The sequence below is a fragment of the Diceros bicornis genome, chromosome 34, assembly GCF_020826845.1.
Source record: "Diceros bicornis minor isolate mBicDic1 chromosome 34, mDicBic1.mat.cur, whole genome shotgun sequence".
Taxonomy (NCBI): Eukaryota; Metazoa; Chordata; class Mammalia; order Perissodactyla; family Rhinocerotidae; genus Diceros; species Diceros bicornis.
In genome coordinates this window covers 17,421,678-17,437,666 of record NC_080773.1, presented here as the reverse complement: position 1 = coordinate 17,437,666, position 15,989 = coordinate 17,421,678, and the positions used below count along the sequence as shown (strand labels likewise).

Sequence of the window (15,989 nt, the reverse complement as noted above, 5' to 3'; positions counted from 1 at the left end):
TCTGTGTCCACTAGTAGGAGTGAGCTGGGTTGTTTTCTCCCAAATCAGCTCTTGTCCCTGGTTTGCCCTCTTGGGGAAAGGTACCACTGTGCGCACCCAGTCCCGCACTCTTCTTGCCCTCGACATCCAGTGGTCACTCATTCTTGGCCTTTCTGTGTCCTAAATCTCTCTTTCTTCTATTTCCTCTTCTCCACACTTTGGCCATCGCCTAAGTTCAGTCCACCATCAATTCTATGAATTTATGCAATGGCCTCCCCCGTCTCTCTGTCTCCACTGGTTCCCACCAGCCTCCAGTCCCTTCTTTTCTCTTTGGCTGAGATCATCTTTCTCAGGTCCACCTCTGGTCTGGTTACGTTTCCAGAGTTCCCCAAGTCCACAAGATCCACACGGCTGAGGGAGGCATACAAGGATCTGCATGATTTGGCCTCTGAAGTCCTCCTTAACAGGGGCCCCGCCTAACCCCAGCCTTGAGCTATATTACATTTTTTTTAACTTAATTTTGTGAATACATATTATATTTACATGGTCACATGTAACATAAGTGTGTATATGTGTCTAAACATGAAAAGTCTTTGTCCCATCCCTATTTTTTATCTATCCAGGTCCCCAGTGGTGACCTCTGCTATTAGCGACTTACAAAGCTTTCTACAGTTTCTTTATGCAAATCAAACAAGAATTTTTAAACATTGTAGTAAAATACACGTTACACAAAATTTATCATTTTAACCATTTTTAAGTTCAGTGGCAATAGGTATACCCACATTGCTGTGCAATCATCATCAACATCCATCTTTAGAAATTTTAAATCTGAAAACTCTGTACCCGTTAAACACTAACTCCTCATTCCTCCTCCCCCCAACCCCTGACAACCACCTTTCTACTTTCTGTCTTTATGAATCTGACTACTGTAGCAATCTCATAGAAGAGGAATCATACAGTATTTGTCCTTTGGTGTCTGGCTTATTTCACTTAGCATAATGTCTTCAAGGTCCATCTATGTTGTAGCATGTGTCAGAATTTCCTTCCTTTTAAGGCTGCATAGTATTCCATTGTATGAACACACCACATTTCGTCTATCCACTCATCCATTTATGGACATTCGTGTTGTTTCCACTCTTTGGCTATTGTGAATAACATTCCTATGAACGTGGGTATACAAATATCTGTTTTATTCCCTGTTTTCAGCTCTTTTGAGTATATACCCAGACGTGGATTGCTGGGTCATATCATATTTCTATGTCTAATTTTTTTGAGAAACCACCATACTGTTTTCTATAATGCTGTAACATTTTACATTCCCACCAGCAAAGCACAAGTGTTCTAATTTCTGCACATTATCGCCAACACTTGCTATTTTCTGTTATTTGATAGTAGCCATCCTAATGGGTGTGAGGGGGTATCTCATTGTGGTTTTGATTTGCATTTCCCTAATGATTAGCGACATTGATCATCTTTCATGTGCTTATTGGCCATTTACGAATTATTTTTACATTTGCCCCTTTGTATGCAAAAGGTAGCACGCTATACCCTGTTCTATCGCTTGTTTTTCTCACGTTACAGTTTATCCTGGACGACTGTCCATATCAGCAGACAGAGAGCATCCCTCATTCCTCTAACAGCTGCACAGTATTCCATGATATGGACCACGGCTTATTCAACCAGCCCCCCTTAATGAGCAATTGAGTCATTTCAGTCTATTGCCATTTCTAACAATTCTGCAGTGACTTGCCTTGCACGGATGTCATTTCACGTTTTGCATTTCCCAGAAGGGGACTGGTTAGTCAGAAAGTAAGTACACTTGTGATTTTGATGGAAATCGCAAAACTGCCCTCCTCCAGGTTGTTCCCCTTTGCACTCCAACCTGCTGAGACTGACAGCGACTGTCGCCCACACACTCAGCACGTGGTGTGCAAGCACGTGTTTGAATTTCTGCCAAGCTGATTGAGGAAACACATCTCAGCATCATTGGACTTTGCCTTTCTCTTAGTAAGGGTGTGGAGGGCGGCAACAAGGGTCATTTGCACTTCCTTTTCCGTGAACTCCCTTTTCCTTATGCATTTCCATGTTTACCCATCTTATCTATCCCCTGATGAATCAAGCATTCTGTCTCCTCCAGGTCTTTCCCCATGCAATTCTCCCTGCCAACATCCTCTGTTCCTTTCTAGACTCAGTTCCAATGTCACCTCCTCCAGGAAGCCTCCTCAGATGTTTCCAGACTGGATTGACCCTTGTTTGGTTGCCCTTGTCTGAGTCCCACACACTCTGTGGGTGTCCTTGTCATGCCACGTGGGTCTGTGTTGTAAGTATCCCAAGGCCTCTGGAAATGGGTAGAATGTCTGAGTGAGAATGAGGGAATACACACGAGTGTCTGAAATGTACAAAGGGCTGAAGACATCAGGGGCTGATATTATCATTACCTTCAGATCAAACCCACTTCCTTTTACCAAGCAAGACCTACTATGTGCCACACTGCACAAAACACACTTTATGTTCACTATATCACTTGACCCCAACAATGACGCTAGGAAATGGGAATCATCATCCCCATCTTACAGATGGGAAAGCTGAGAGCTCAGAGGGTCCTGCATGCTGTAGGCGTCAGGGACTCCAAGGATCATGGCCTTGCTCATCTGACATAAATACCTACCTCAGAGGCATAGGATAAGGAAGTTTAGACATGGGTAAAATCCCCACCCTTTGCCTGGCACATGTGGGTGTTCGTTAAATGCCAGATTCCATGTGTGAAGAATGGGGGCCTCAGAGTCGTTGGTGTTTGCTGGCTCTGACTTGTTGGTGGAAGAAGGCAGTGCCCACCTCCCAATTCCCCAGCCCCCACTGGTTCTAAGGGATGGAGAACATGTCAGTCAGAATCCAAAAGCTGCTCCAAGTATTTTAACAGTGAGAATTAAGGATAAGAGCCATTGCCCAGGGTTGGAGAACTGAGAAGACACAGAGGGAACAGAGGTGGGAACTTCATCCAGGTCCCAGTGGGAAACAGAGGCCCTGGGTGGGGAACCCACTTGCCCAAGGTCTCACAGGCTCCCTGGAGAGCCAGGCACTAGGACCCTGGGATCCAGTCTCTCAGTTCTTCCCATAAGCCCAGATACTGGAATCTTAATAACAACAGGTAATATTTTCAAGGATTTACTGTGTCCCATGCTCAGCTCCAAGAATCTTACAGATGTTAACTCATTTCATCCTCTCAACAACCATATCAAGTAGTTATAGTTTATTGTCTGTATTGTGCAGATGAGGAAACTGAAGCTCAGAGAGGTCAAGTAACTTGCACAAGGTCACACAGCCAGGAAAAGGCAGATCTGAGTTCAAACCAGGCACTGTGGCTCCTGAGCCCATGCACTTGACCCCTACACACACTGCCTTTCCCCGTGAGCAGGGACTGGAGTGGATGATTCCAAGGACTCTTCTCACACTAACCACTAACTCTGTTACATGCCAGACACCCCACGCATTTTGTGTATATTTACTCAATTAATTATAAAACCAACCCTATGAGGTAGATGCTGTCCTTGTCCAATTTTACAGCCGAAGAAACTGAGGCCCGAAGAGAATGAGTCATTTGTCTGAAGTCTCCTTGATGGTCAGTGGCAGAACCCCTTTTGTGCCCATGTGTCTGAGCCAGAGCTGGGATCTGAAGGGCTGTTCTCTTAGAGGATAAAGAAGTGTGCCTCGACCCGGACCTCCCAGCTCCAAGTTTGGCATTCTCCCCATCCACCATGCCCCTGAGAAAGTAAACGTTAGCTCAGACTGTGCAACTCCGCCCAACCATTCATCATCCTGGAACAACAGGTGTGGATAAAGCCAGGTGCAGAGTCGGCAGGAAGCAGGGTCATCCCAAGGGATGTGCTGCAGCTGTAGGGTCCCAACTCTCCCTTCCCTGAGTGAGTACAGCCTTCTTACTCACTTGTCCTCTTTCTAAAAATTCCAGAAAATGCAAACTAATCTATAATACAGAATGGAGATGGAGATTCCCTGGGAACACTGGGGAGGGGGTCAGAGGGGCAGAATGAAGAGACTACAAGGGGGCACAAGGGACTTTGAGAGGAAGGGACATATTCTCCTCCTTCACTGTAGTACTAACGTCTCTGTGCGTGCATATGGGGAAAAAGAATAAATATATGCTTTCCATATGCTAAGTTTATTGTATGTCAACTATAACTCCATAAAGCTGTTACAAATCATATATAGACATATGAAATATTGCTTGAAGTTTAAGTTAAATTAAAAATGCAAAACTGAGCAGCATTTTTTCTTGCACATGTTCCTGTTTGTCCAGCAGAGGGCAGCAGAGCTATCCCACTGTCTGGAGCCTCCCCAGGGGGCTGCTGACCTCCCTCAGCATCGCCCACAGCCCAGCAGGGTCTGTCCCTCACCAGCCTCACTCAGTCCACCGTCCTCCTCGCTCTCCAAGCTCCCCACACTGACCCTCTCAGCCCCTCCATCAGCCAGGCATCTGCCCTCCTAAGGGCCGGTCCCTCTGCAGACAGCTCCTCTCTCCACACCCTTCGTCCTTCATGGGGTGAATGTCTACCCACACGTCAGGTCTCAGCAAAGGTCACTTTCTCAGGAGTGCTCTCGGTGATCCCCAGACCAGCTGAGACTCCATTACATGCTCCAGATGCACTAGACACTTTCCCTTCTCAGCCCTTCTCTCAATTACAATTAACTCCTTAGTTCCATGATTTTCTCTTAGTGCCTGTCTCTCCCTGTCACAAGGTAAACTCTGTGACCCCAGGGCCCACGTGTGTCCTGTTGTCTGTGGAGTTCCCAGGGCCCAGACCAAGGCCTGACACGTCACAGATGCTCAGTAAATACTCATTAAATAGATGAGGGGAACCACACAACAGAAGCTTGTCATCGCTTGTGACACCTGGGGGTCAGAGCATGTTTTGTGTAGACATGGGGGCACTGGTACCAGCATGGGAGGAGGCCAGCAAGTGCCTGTGGCTGTCCCAGGGATGGGCCTTTACCCCTTGTAGACTCAGCAGGGAGGACAGGGGCCTCCTAACAGTGAGGGGTCAGATCCCCATTGATTCCCAGAAAATCATACCCCCTCCCCGTCTCTTTTTTTTTTTTTTTTGTGAGGAAGATCAGCCCTGAGCTAACGTCCACGCTAATCCTCTTCTTTTTGCTGAGGAAGACCGGCTCTGAGCTCACATCTATTGCCAATCCTCCTCCTTCTTTTTTTTCCCCAAAGCCCCAGTAGATACTTGTACGTCAAAGTTGCACATCCTTCTAGTTGCTGTATGTGGGACGCGGCCCCAGCATGGCCGGAGAAGCAGCGCGTCGGTGCGCGCCCTGGATCCGAACCCGGGCCACCAGCAGCGGAGTGCGCACACTTAACCACTAAACCACGGGGCCGCCACCCCCCTCCCCATCTCTACCTTATGAGTGACTTCTCCTCTCCCCTGAGAGCCTGGGCCAGCAGCCTGTGTTTCTACCCTTCTCACAGAGACCTGACCTGGTACAAACTCTGAATTCTCAGCACCAGGTGAAGATACCACCAGGAGAGGGGAGAGCCCCACCTTGACCTCAAAGGAACCAGGGGGAGACTCCATGTCTCCAGGATCACTGGCCTGTGGGGATACCTGGCTGTCGTCCCCTGAAGACATCTCGTCAGCCCAAGATGTCCAGGGTACAAGGGGAATCTCCCACTTGGGATGTGACAGGAGAACTAGGATCTGCATTTGCTTCCCTCTCAGAGGGGCTGAGAGTCCCACAGAGGCCTCCCCTCTCCTAACAGAGGACCCACAGGATCCCCTGTCTGAGTCTCCCATGTGGTGTTGCTCCAGGTCCTGGGCCCTATGGGGAGGCCTAGAGCAGGTGAGAGACAGGGACACAGACAAGTCGGATGCAATGCCCCAGTGCTGTGACGGGGGAAACACAGGCCATTCTGGGGACCAGCCTCCCAGGTCTTAGAACTACCTAGGGTTCCTTGAGACCTCAAGAGACCACTCACTGGGCCCTTCCCTTGAAACCTCAGGGCCAGAGAGCTCCTGCTGAGGCAGCGCCTCCACCAGGCAGCACAGGACACTGGATCAGGAGTCCACTGGACATCGCCTGTCCTCTCCCTGGGCTCACCCTGCACCAGGATGGAGTCAGGAAGCCTGGGGACCTGGAGTGACAAAGACCTGGGCTGACAGGCCCCTCAGCCTGGAGGTCAGAGCCCACCTCCGTCCAGGCCTCAAGATTGCTCACACCTCCTGGAGCCTGGTCAGCATCCCTCGTGCAGCCCCTGACATTGGCTGCAGGTCTCCTCATGCCCTCCAGGGGGCGACATTGCAACAAACAGACAACTTGCGGGAAATTAATGCATCATGTGGCTTTGGCTGAGGAGGTGGAGAAGGAGCAGGATTTCCATCCCTTGGTCCAACTGATCCTTCTGGGCCCCTCTTATGTGTCTGCTCTGCCATGCCTGCCCCTTCTACGTGCCTCAGAGCACCCTGCTCTGTCACGGGTCCCTGTGCAGCTCTGCACTCCCTGCGTGGCACCACCCATGGGGAAGGCAGAGTGACCACAGGAAAGTCAGCCAGACAGAGGACAGAGGCCCCAGGATGGTCAGGGAGCACATGGACAGGCTCCGAGCCACAGCTCAACCAACAGACACGGGGAAGGGGGGTGGTCTCCCTGAAACTTTCCTCTGAGGACCAGGAAGCCCACAGCCACCTGACCTCCTACCACCACCGTCCTCTCACCCAGGACATGCAGGAAACCTCCCCCTTCACACCCAAGAACTGCAGCTCCTTCTGAGACATCAGTATTCGGTTTCTGTCCCTGCAAGCAGAGGCCAGGCTAGTGACACCTGGAGATGGAGGGTGGGTCCCCTCACCAGTCATCACTCAGTTTGCCCCTTTCTCATCCCCAGAGTCATCTCTGTGACCTTCCTGCTGGGAGTAAATCCAACCTTCCCAGAGGAAGGTTGAGGACACTGGGAAGACCCTGGTGCCCAGATGGGTTTCTGTGTCACAAACAGAAATAATCTCCTGGGTTTGGGGACCCCTGAGTCTCTGTGTGGTGCTGACAGACCCCAAGGCCAAGACGCAGCAGAGGCCAATGCTGGGGCAGGTGGGTCATCTTCTCAGGGCACAGGGGTCTCCATCAGCCTTGCTATTGAAAGTGTGCCCCACAGGCCACTGTGATCAGCATCACCCGAGAGCTCGTTAGATGCAGACTCTCGGGTCCACCCCACAACTGCGGGGTGACAATCTGCCTCTTAACAGAATCTTCTGACTCTGAACAGGAGAAGGGGAGAGGCTGCCCCACCCCACAAAATGGGGTCTCAGCCTGGCTGAGTATCCAGAAACCTGGGCAGCTGCTAAAGTAGCATTTCTAAGGTGTCACCTGCACTTCGCAATCTTTATAAAGTTCCACAGGTGATTCCAATGCACAGCGGGGGTGACATCCCTGTGACAATAGCTCCTGATGGGGCCTCCTGGGTTCCTGCTCTGAATGGAAAAGTCAGAAGGAGATGAGAGAGGGGGAGGGTGATGCTGCACCCAGACCCAGAGCTGTGGGGTCAGCCCGGGACACGATGCCCCAGACTTGTGCTTGTCCCAACAAAGGCGTGTGTGTGTGTGTCTGTGTGTGTGTGTGTGTGTCTGTGTGTGTGTGTGTGTGTGGTGGGGAATGACTGCTGAAGAAGGCAGAGGAGTCCGTAGTTCCCAGGAACAGAAACATAGATAGAAAGGAGATAGAAAGAAGGGACAAGGCAGGCAGGAATGAGGGGAGGGAGGAGGAGGGTCCTGGGCAGAGGCCCCACCCCTGGCCCACGTGACCAGGTAAAGTGCTCTTGCCCAGGGTGGAGGCCCAGCACTGAGGGAGGAAGGACAGCAGAGCCGAAGCATCTGGACAGCAGTGCTTGTGAGCATTTCTGGAGCCCAAGCTCTTCTCATAGACCGAAGGACAGAGAAGACAGCAGCCACCATGCAATCGCCCTCAACCACTGCCCACAGAGGGCGTGTCCGCTGGCAGGGGCTCCTGCTGGCAGGTGAGAGGGGACCATTCCCTGAGGGTGGGCGGGAGGATGGGAGAACAGAGACTGGCTGGGGTCTCCTGGGAGGATGGGGCTCTGAGAGACGACAGAGGACTTCTGTTTGGACTTGAGGGGACAGAACATGGGAGCAGAGTAGGATGGGGGTAGAGGGGCTCAGCAAATGGAAAATTTCACAATCTAGAAGAGGTGAGGGGCAGGAATATCTCAACTGCTGTACCCTTCCAAGTTAGTTATCACTGAGCAATCATTTTTGAAAATTGATGGTAATAATATTAATTTATTTGAGGATGACACCAGAAATATCTTAATTAGGGACACTAAACATTGTCTTTACCCACTACACTTTAGAAATTGACAAATAAACAGCAGGACATGGAGGGGCCTGGGAACACTCATGCACTCATCCACGGGTGTTTGCGGCCTGTTCCAGGCACTGCGGGTACAACTAGATCACACAAGTCCCTGCCCTCAGGAGCTCACATTCCATGGGGAGGAGGACAGACAAGCAAAGAGATCTGAATGTGATGTCAGGGACAGACAAGTGCCATGAAGGGAACAGAGCAGGGAAAGATCAGACAGTGAAGACAGAGGGAGTCTTTAGAGGGGAGGTCAGGGAAGGCATCTCCCTAGGACGCCCCTGAGAGTGAGCAGGGCTCTGAGGGCAGTGAGGGAGTGAGCCGGGCAGACACCTGGGAAGAGTGTTGGGAACAGAGGAAATAACAAGTTCAGAGGGGCTGAAGTAATGGTGGTCATGCTGCTGACCTTGACCAGTAGACATAGACACAGACACACACACACATACACACACACACTCACACACACTCCAAGTCTAAGAGATGAAGAGACCTGCTGAGGACCCACGATCTCATCTTTCCATCCCAATACATAGCTCCAAATGTTGATTGATCTCTCTCTCTTCCCTCCTAGTCTCACTGTTAACCTTCTGGAACCCGCCCACCACTGCCCGGCTCACCGTTACATCACTGCAGCTCAATGGTATCCAAGGGAAGGATGTTATTCTCCTTGTCTCCAATCTGCCTGGGAATCTTATAGGCTATGTCTGGTACAAAGGGGATAGAGTAGATCCCAAACGTCAAATTGTATCCTATGTAATGAACACATCGGAAATTAGCCCAGGGACCCTTTACAGTGGTCGAGAGATAACATATGATGATGGATCCCTGCTGCTCCAGAACGCCACTCAGGAGGACACAGGATACTACACCATACAAGCCTTTAAGAGAAATTTGGTTAGTGATATAGGAACTGGACAGCTCCGTGTAAACTGTGAGTGATTCCTCTCTGAACTCTGGGTGTTGGGTGGGGTGAATTCTACTTCACACACACAGGATTGACAGGCCTGGACTGTGCCTACATCCGCCTCTGCATTACATCCATTGTCGGGGTTTGAGCATTGAGTTCAGGACACACACAGTGGAGACAAACTTCAAAAGATTGGAATTCCTGGACCGGCCCTGTGGCGTAGTGTTTAAGTGCGTGCACCCTGCTTCGGCAGCCCAGGGTTCGCAGGTTCAGATCCCGGGCGCACACCAACGCACCACTTGTCAAACCACGCTGTGGCAGCGTCCCATATAAAGTAGAGGAAGATGGGCACAGATGTTAGCTCAGGGCTGATCTTCCTCACCAAAAAAGAAAATAATAATAAGATTGGAATTCCTTTCCCGGAATCAAGACCCTGCAAACATTCCCTGCAGAGAGAAGGACCAGGCTGATGGGAGTAACTCAGCAGAAGGAGATCAGTCTCAGTCCCACCCCCTGGAGCCCCACCCTGGGGCCATGACCCTGAGAAAGACCCTGCAGGGCTTGGGGATCCCTGGGATCCTCACAGAGAAGCCCAGCCCGGAAGGCCCCTGCATAAACCTCTGTCTCAGGGCTCCCGACTCCAGTGACCCTGGAGAGCCCGTGCCAGGGTTGGGTTTTGGCCTCCTGGGCAGAGTCAACTGGGAGCAATGATTTCTTGGCTTCCTGAGTCCCGAGGCCTCTGAGCTGGTCGCTGAGCTGGTCGCCAGCCAGGGCTCAGCCCCAAGAGCCACATCTGGGCAGGGGCAGAGCCTGATCCTTCACCTGAGACTCAGCATGGAGAACACAGATGGACAAGGTCCCCAGGCCACTGGGGGACTTAGGAGACTCCAGAGGAAGGTCAGTGTCTCCAGGGGAGGTACAGAGGAGAGAAGATGCTCCTAGCAGCTCCTCATCCACCAGGGATCAGGCCCAGGGGCATTCTCTCTTGCAATCATACAATAACAGATGCCATTTATTTGGGCAGCTCCTCTCTCCCAAGATTTAGGTCAGGTACTATGAATAGTTCTGGTTAAAACACTCACAACCTGGGTGCCAAATACTTATCCTACTTCGTTGAGGGGAAACTGAGCCACAGGAAGATACAGTCTCTAAATGATGGTCACACAGACCGTAAGGACAGATAAGTCACACAAGGACTGTCCGCAGCCACAGCCCCATCCTCTCCTCCACCAGGGGCCTTATCAGGTGTCTGTGGACCCCTAGACCAAATTATCAGTCCAGATCCTTTCTTCCTACGTGTCTCCAGCTCAGAAAGAGACATTTACTCTAGAGCTACATCACCTGCATCAACAATCAGAGTCAGTGCCGGGAATGTTCAGGCCGCCCCCTCAGGTAGATGATCAACCTCCCTGCACTGGACTTGACATCACTTCTTTGTTTCCTGATGTCTTGGGGTCACTCCCACTGGAGTAGAAAGGAAAGACTTTGCCATCTCACTCCCCACTCTACCCCTGCAGCCAGCACAGGGCCTGCATGTAACAAACTCTCAATTGCTTCTGATGAAGGAAGGAAGGAAGGAATGGTGAATGGATGAATGAATGAATGATTCAAATCTCTTTAGATATTGGAACCTGGATGCAGAGTCCTTGGAATTCTGGCCACACAGGACAGGTTCTCTGACCCTCCAGGAGCTGAGGCCCACGTGTCAGACCTTTTACTGCTCTCTAGAGAAATTTCCTTCCCACTATTGGTCTGAGGCCCTGGGATATTAATCATAATTTTCCCATATGAGAGAATTTAAACTTCTCCTTAATTTTCTATCTCATAACCACCAAACACAGATGGTCCACAGGGACCAGATTATCAGGCAGTTCAGGCTCCCCCCTTTCCATCAGTCAGCCCTTCTGCATTTACACACGTCCACACCTGCCCTCAGAAGAGACACAAGAAACGTTAAAGACCAAGGGAGAGATCAGCTTCTGCTGCCAAAGCCAGGCAGCTCCTGCCTGTCCTTTCACTCTGTTCTGGATCATCCCTTAGACTCCCTCTATCATTTATTGGGTCACTGGCCCATGTCAGTCACACTCACGTGGGAGGATCTGATCCACATATTTGCCCTGAGGCCTGAACACTCACCTGACTGCTCTGTTTGCTCCTGGTCCTCATGTCCCAGAATCACCATTACCCATCTCTAGGAGAACCTGCAACATGGTGCCTCAGAGAAAACACACCTCTCTCAGTGATGGAGGTGAGTGCAGTGGGCAGGAATCACCCCTGAGTGGCCAGGCAGTCAGCTGGACAGCGAAGAACCAGAGAAGACTAGGGGTGGAGGGGTCTCTGACTCTCATCTTGTGTCTTTTCAAGACCAGATCCTGCTAACACTGACACCTGAGGAAGTCGGTGCTTTCTCCCAGACATAGAGCAGGCGGCCTTACCTTGTCTGAGCACTCTGAGCCTCATGCATTTGTCTTGAGGTCCACAAACCTGCCTTATTCTTTCAAGGACTCGGGCTGGCTGAGAAGTAAGAGATGCCAACTCTGATTTGCCCATTTTTCAGTCAGACTATTTGGTTTTGTTGTTGTTATTGTCGTTGTTGTTGAGTTTAGGAGTTCTTTGTATATTCTGGATATTGACCCCTTATTGATGTATAATTTGCAAATTATTTTCTCCCATTCCATAGGTCACCTTTCACTCTGTTGACTGTGTGCTTGAACGAACTCAAAGTCTTCATTTTGACCATGTCCAGTTTATCTGTATTTTCCTTTTTTTGCCTGTGTTCTTAGTGTCATATTCAAGAAATCATTGCCAAATCCAATGTCATGAAGATTTCACCCTATATTTTCTTCTCAGAATTTTATAGTTTTAGGTCTTACTTTAGGATTTGATCCATTTGGAGTGAATTTTTGTATATGGTGGAGGCAATGGTCCAACTTCATTCTTCTGCATGTGGATATCCAGTTTTCCAACACTGTTCGTTGAAAAGACTATCCTTTCTACGTTGAATGGTCTTGGTACCCTTGTTGAAATCATCTGATCACATTATCAAGACTTCATTTCTGGATCTCTATTGTATTCCATCGTCAATATGTCTGTCTTTATGTCAGTGCCACACTATTTTGATTCTTTAGCTTTGTGGTAAGTTTTGAAATCAGGAAGTGTGAGTCCTCCAATTTTTTTCAACTTTTTGAGACTTTTAACTATTCAGGGTCCCTTGGGTTTTAGGTTGGATTTTTCTATTTGTGTAAAAATTTCATTGGGATTTTGATAGGGATTGTATCAAATATGTAGGCAGTTTGGGGTATCTTGGCATCTTCACAATATTAATTCTTCCCATCCATGAACATGGATGTCTTTCCATTATTTGTGTCTTCTTTAATCTCTTTCAGAACGTTTAGTGGTTTTCAGTGCACACATCTTTCACCTCCTTGGTTAAGTTTATTTTTAAGTATTTTATTCTTTTTGATGCTATTGTAAATGGAATTGTTTTCTTAATTTCCTTTTGGGTTGTTCATTGTTATTGTATATAAAGGCAACTGATTTTGAGTGCTGATTTTATTTCCTGCAACTATGCTGAATTTGCTTATTTAGTTCTAACAGTTTGTGTGTGGGTGAAATCGTTAGGGTTTTCTACATGTAAGATTATGTCTTCTGCTAAAAGAGATAATTTCTCTTCTTCCTTTCCACTTTGGATGCCTTTTATTTCTTCTTCTTGCCTCGTTGTTCTGCTAGGGCTTCTGTACTATGTTGAATAGAGTGGTGAAAGCAGCATCCTTGTCTTGTTCAGGATCTTTGTAGAAAGTGTTCAGTGTTTCACCATTGAGTATGATGTTAGCTGTGGGCTTTTCATTTATGACCTTTGTTATATTGAGCAATTTCCTTCTATTCCTAACAGGCCTGTCTTTTGTTAAAACCCTAACCACTTCTCTCTTGAGATTTCCTTCACTGTGATAATTAATCCACAGACCAGGATGTAAAAGTCCTCCTTAGAGTGAGAAATCGGTTAGATTAGAAATTCTCCAGATCCTAAGGTTGTGAAGAGTGGGTGGGGCCATCCTCAACCCATAATAAATGATTTCACAAGAAGTAAATGCCTTCCCACTTTATGTAATGTTCCCTTGGCCGCAGAGATGGACAGGGCTGGCAAGCCTGCCTTCCCCAACACACACGGAAGTGTATATAGGGAATATGGCCTGATCTTTTCTCAAGTCAAGGAAAGTTCTAAGAAAGAATCAATGAAAGTTCATGAGAGAAAAATTTCACCTGATGATGAGATTGTAGGACCCATGGGATGAGAAGACGTTCCTGGTGCTGACACTACAGAGATGTCCCGGGGGACTGATCAAGGGTCACCCTGGGGTGATCTGGAGATCAAAAGGGGTGGTGCAGCCCTCTCCTTACAGATGGTCACCTGAGCAAAGATGCTCATCCTTCTGCAGGGTTCAGGGCCATCATCTGGGTCACCTACAGAGCAGATAAGATCTGAGGAAGGAGCATGGTCCCAGGCCCCAGGCCCACTATGAATCAGTCACCTCCTCTGTTTCTCCACAGAGCCAGTCGCAAAGCCCTCCACCAGAGTCCGCAGAGGACAGAACAACCCCAGTCATGGAACACAAGGAGCCCGTGGTCCTGACCTGGCTGACAAATGACACCGGCATCTTCATCCAGTGATTCTTCAATGACCAGAGTCTGCGGCTCACAGAGACATTGAAGCTGTCCCCGGACAACAGCACCCTCGCCATAGACCCCGTCAGGATGGAGGATGCTGGGGATTATCAGTGTGAGGCCTCCAACCTGGTCAGTTCCAGCAAAAGTGACCTCCCCAGGCTCAATGTGCAAGATGAGTCTGGCCCTTTGGCTCTCTCACCCTCCTCTGTTATTAAACTCTGATAGATTTTTTTTTTCTTATCTGTAAAATGATGATCTGATGTACTTTTTGCATAGAGTTGCTGTGATAGTCAATAATGAAGGTGGAAAGTCCTTAGAAGACTTGCATTGAGCTAATAAATGCACAGCAATGTGAACAGGCATTCTCATTATTGTTGGCTTAAGGTCACATTCCACTCCAGTCCCCAGCTCCTGTTGGTCTCAGTTGCACAATCTCCCCAGTGGAAGGGCGGGCAGTGGTTGTGCAATGAGGGGTGGGAGCACATGATAAGCTCTTAGGAATCTCAGTTCCAACCATCCTCTGAGGGAGGTGTGGATGGACTGTGACACGAACAACGGGAAAAGACAGGAGGACAGCCATGCGGGTATCAACACTGGTCTTTTTCTCCCTGTCTGATTCCTCTCAAGGAAGTCCTAAAGTCTTCTTGAGCATTCTTATTTCCATGGCAATAGAGTTATTTGCGTAGGTTCAGTAAGACTCTGTCCTCCTTGTTACTTGGATATCGTTGGAAACATTGATACCGTGCAACCGTACGGTACAAGCCGTACAACCACGGCTTTGACTTGATTGTCCTAGTTTAGAACGATGCCCATGGGATCAGACATGATCCACACTTTAAGGAGCTAAGGTTGACTTGATGGGTATTTTGGGGATCTGGAGAAGAGAGCGCCTCATTCAAAGCTCTAGAGACTGCAGGTGGGTCCTGATGTCTAGGCTTCCTAACGTCAAGAGGCTGTTAAAAGTCCCATCTGAGGCTCCTTAGGAAAACCTGCATCAGAGGAGAAACTCTGTGGTGAGTGTGCAATCCTGCTGCACCTGTGTAAATAATCAGGCCAAATCAAGTGAGAGCAACCTTGCTTTGGGATCAAGAACACTCTTCCTTAGAGACGAACTTTGTTCAAACGGAAAGTGACTGTTGGAGAAGTGTTGTGTTTCCATGGAACGTCCAGCAAACGGAGCCTTCTGATGGTCAGATTCTGGCCCTGTTCACTGTCTCTCTGCTCTTTTGCACGTTTATAAATTGCAGGGAACTGATGGAGATGCAGGTTGGGTCTTGGCTCGAGATGGAGTTGAGGTTCCCTCCCACTCTGCAGAAAGCAGTTTTGTCATGACCTAGAGGCCTCACGTTCCCTTCAGACTCACTAAACTTTAGGCAGTTCTTCCTGACTGCAGGCCCCTGGCCTCCATTTTCTTAGAAGGTTTCTGTTAGAAATGTAATTGAAATCTATAAATGCAGATTCTTTCTCTGTCCTTTCGAAATGCATATATGTCTCCTTAAAATTGTCTTGCCGGTTTTAGGATCCAGGGAATGTCTTTCTCAAGGTTCTGGGCCCATCCCTTTGAAATGTAATCCTCCTGGAAAATCCTGCCCCCACCTTCCAGTCTCTGAGGGAGAGCAGGAGCCTAACTTGGGCTCCCTTTACCACCAGGATGTAAAACTACCTCCTGTCAGGAATAAATGAGAAGTTTTACTTTTCTGTTGAGTAATGCTGATTAGCAACACAAGTGCCTACAAGTCCCTCTACCTGTTCTTAAAAACTCTCCAGACTTTTGTTTCCGGAGCTGAGTTCAGTCTCTCTCCCCTATTGCCCTGGTCTTGGATAAAGTCCTTCTGCCCCTGTAACTTTGTCTGGTGCAATTTTTGCTTGGACATTACCTACCTGCACTTAGCTGATCCTGGCATCTTGCACACAGTGTCAATCCTCACCATATTTTCAAATCCTCTAATTTCTTTCCTTATCTGGCTACAACCCTCCAAAGGAATATTTTCAATTTTTCTCCATGCCTTCTGACTTGGCATCCAGAGGAGGAGATGACCTGACTGCCCAG

The 15,989-nt window shown here is 48.7% G+C and overlaps 1 pseudogene; it reads left to right on the top strand.

Moving 5' to 3' along the window:
• The first annotated feature begins 7,941 nt into the window (after positions 1–7,941).
• Positions 7,942–14,161, top strand: LOC131398000 (carcinoembryonic antigen-related cell adhesion molecule 21-like; annotated as a pseudogene).
• Positions 14,162–15,989: the final 1,828 nt, after the last annotated feature.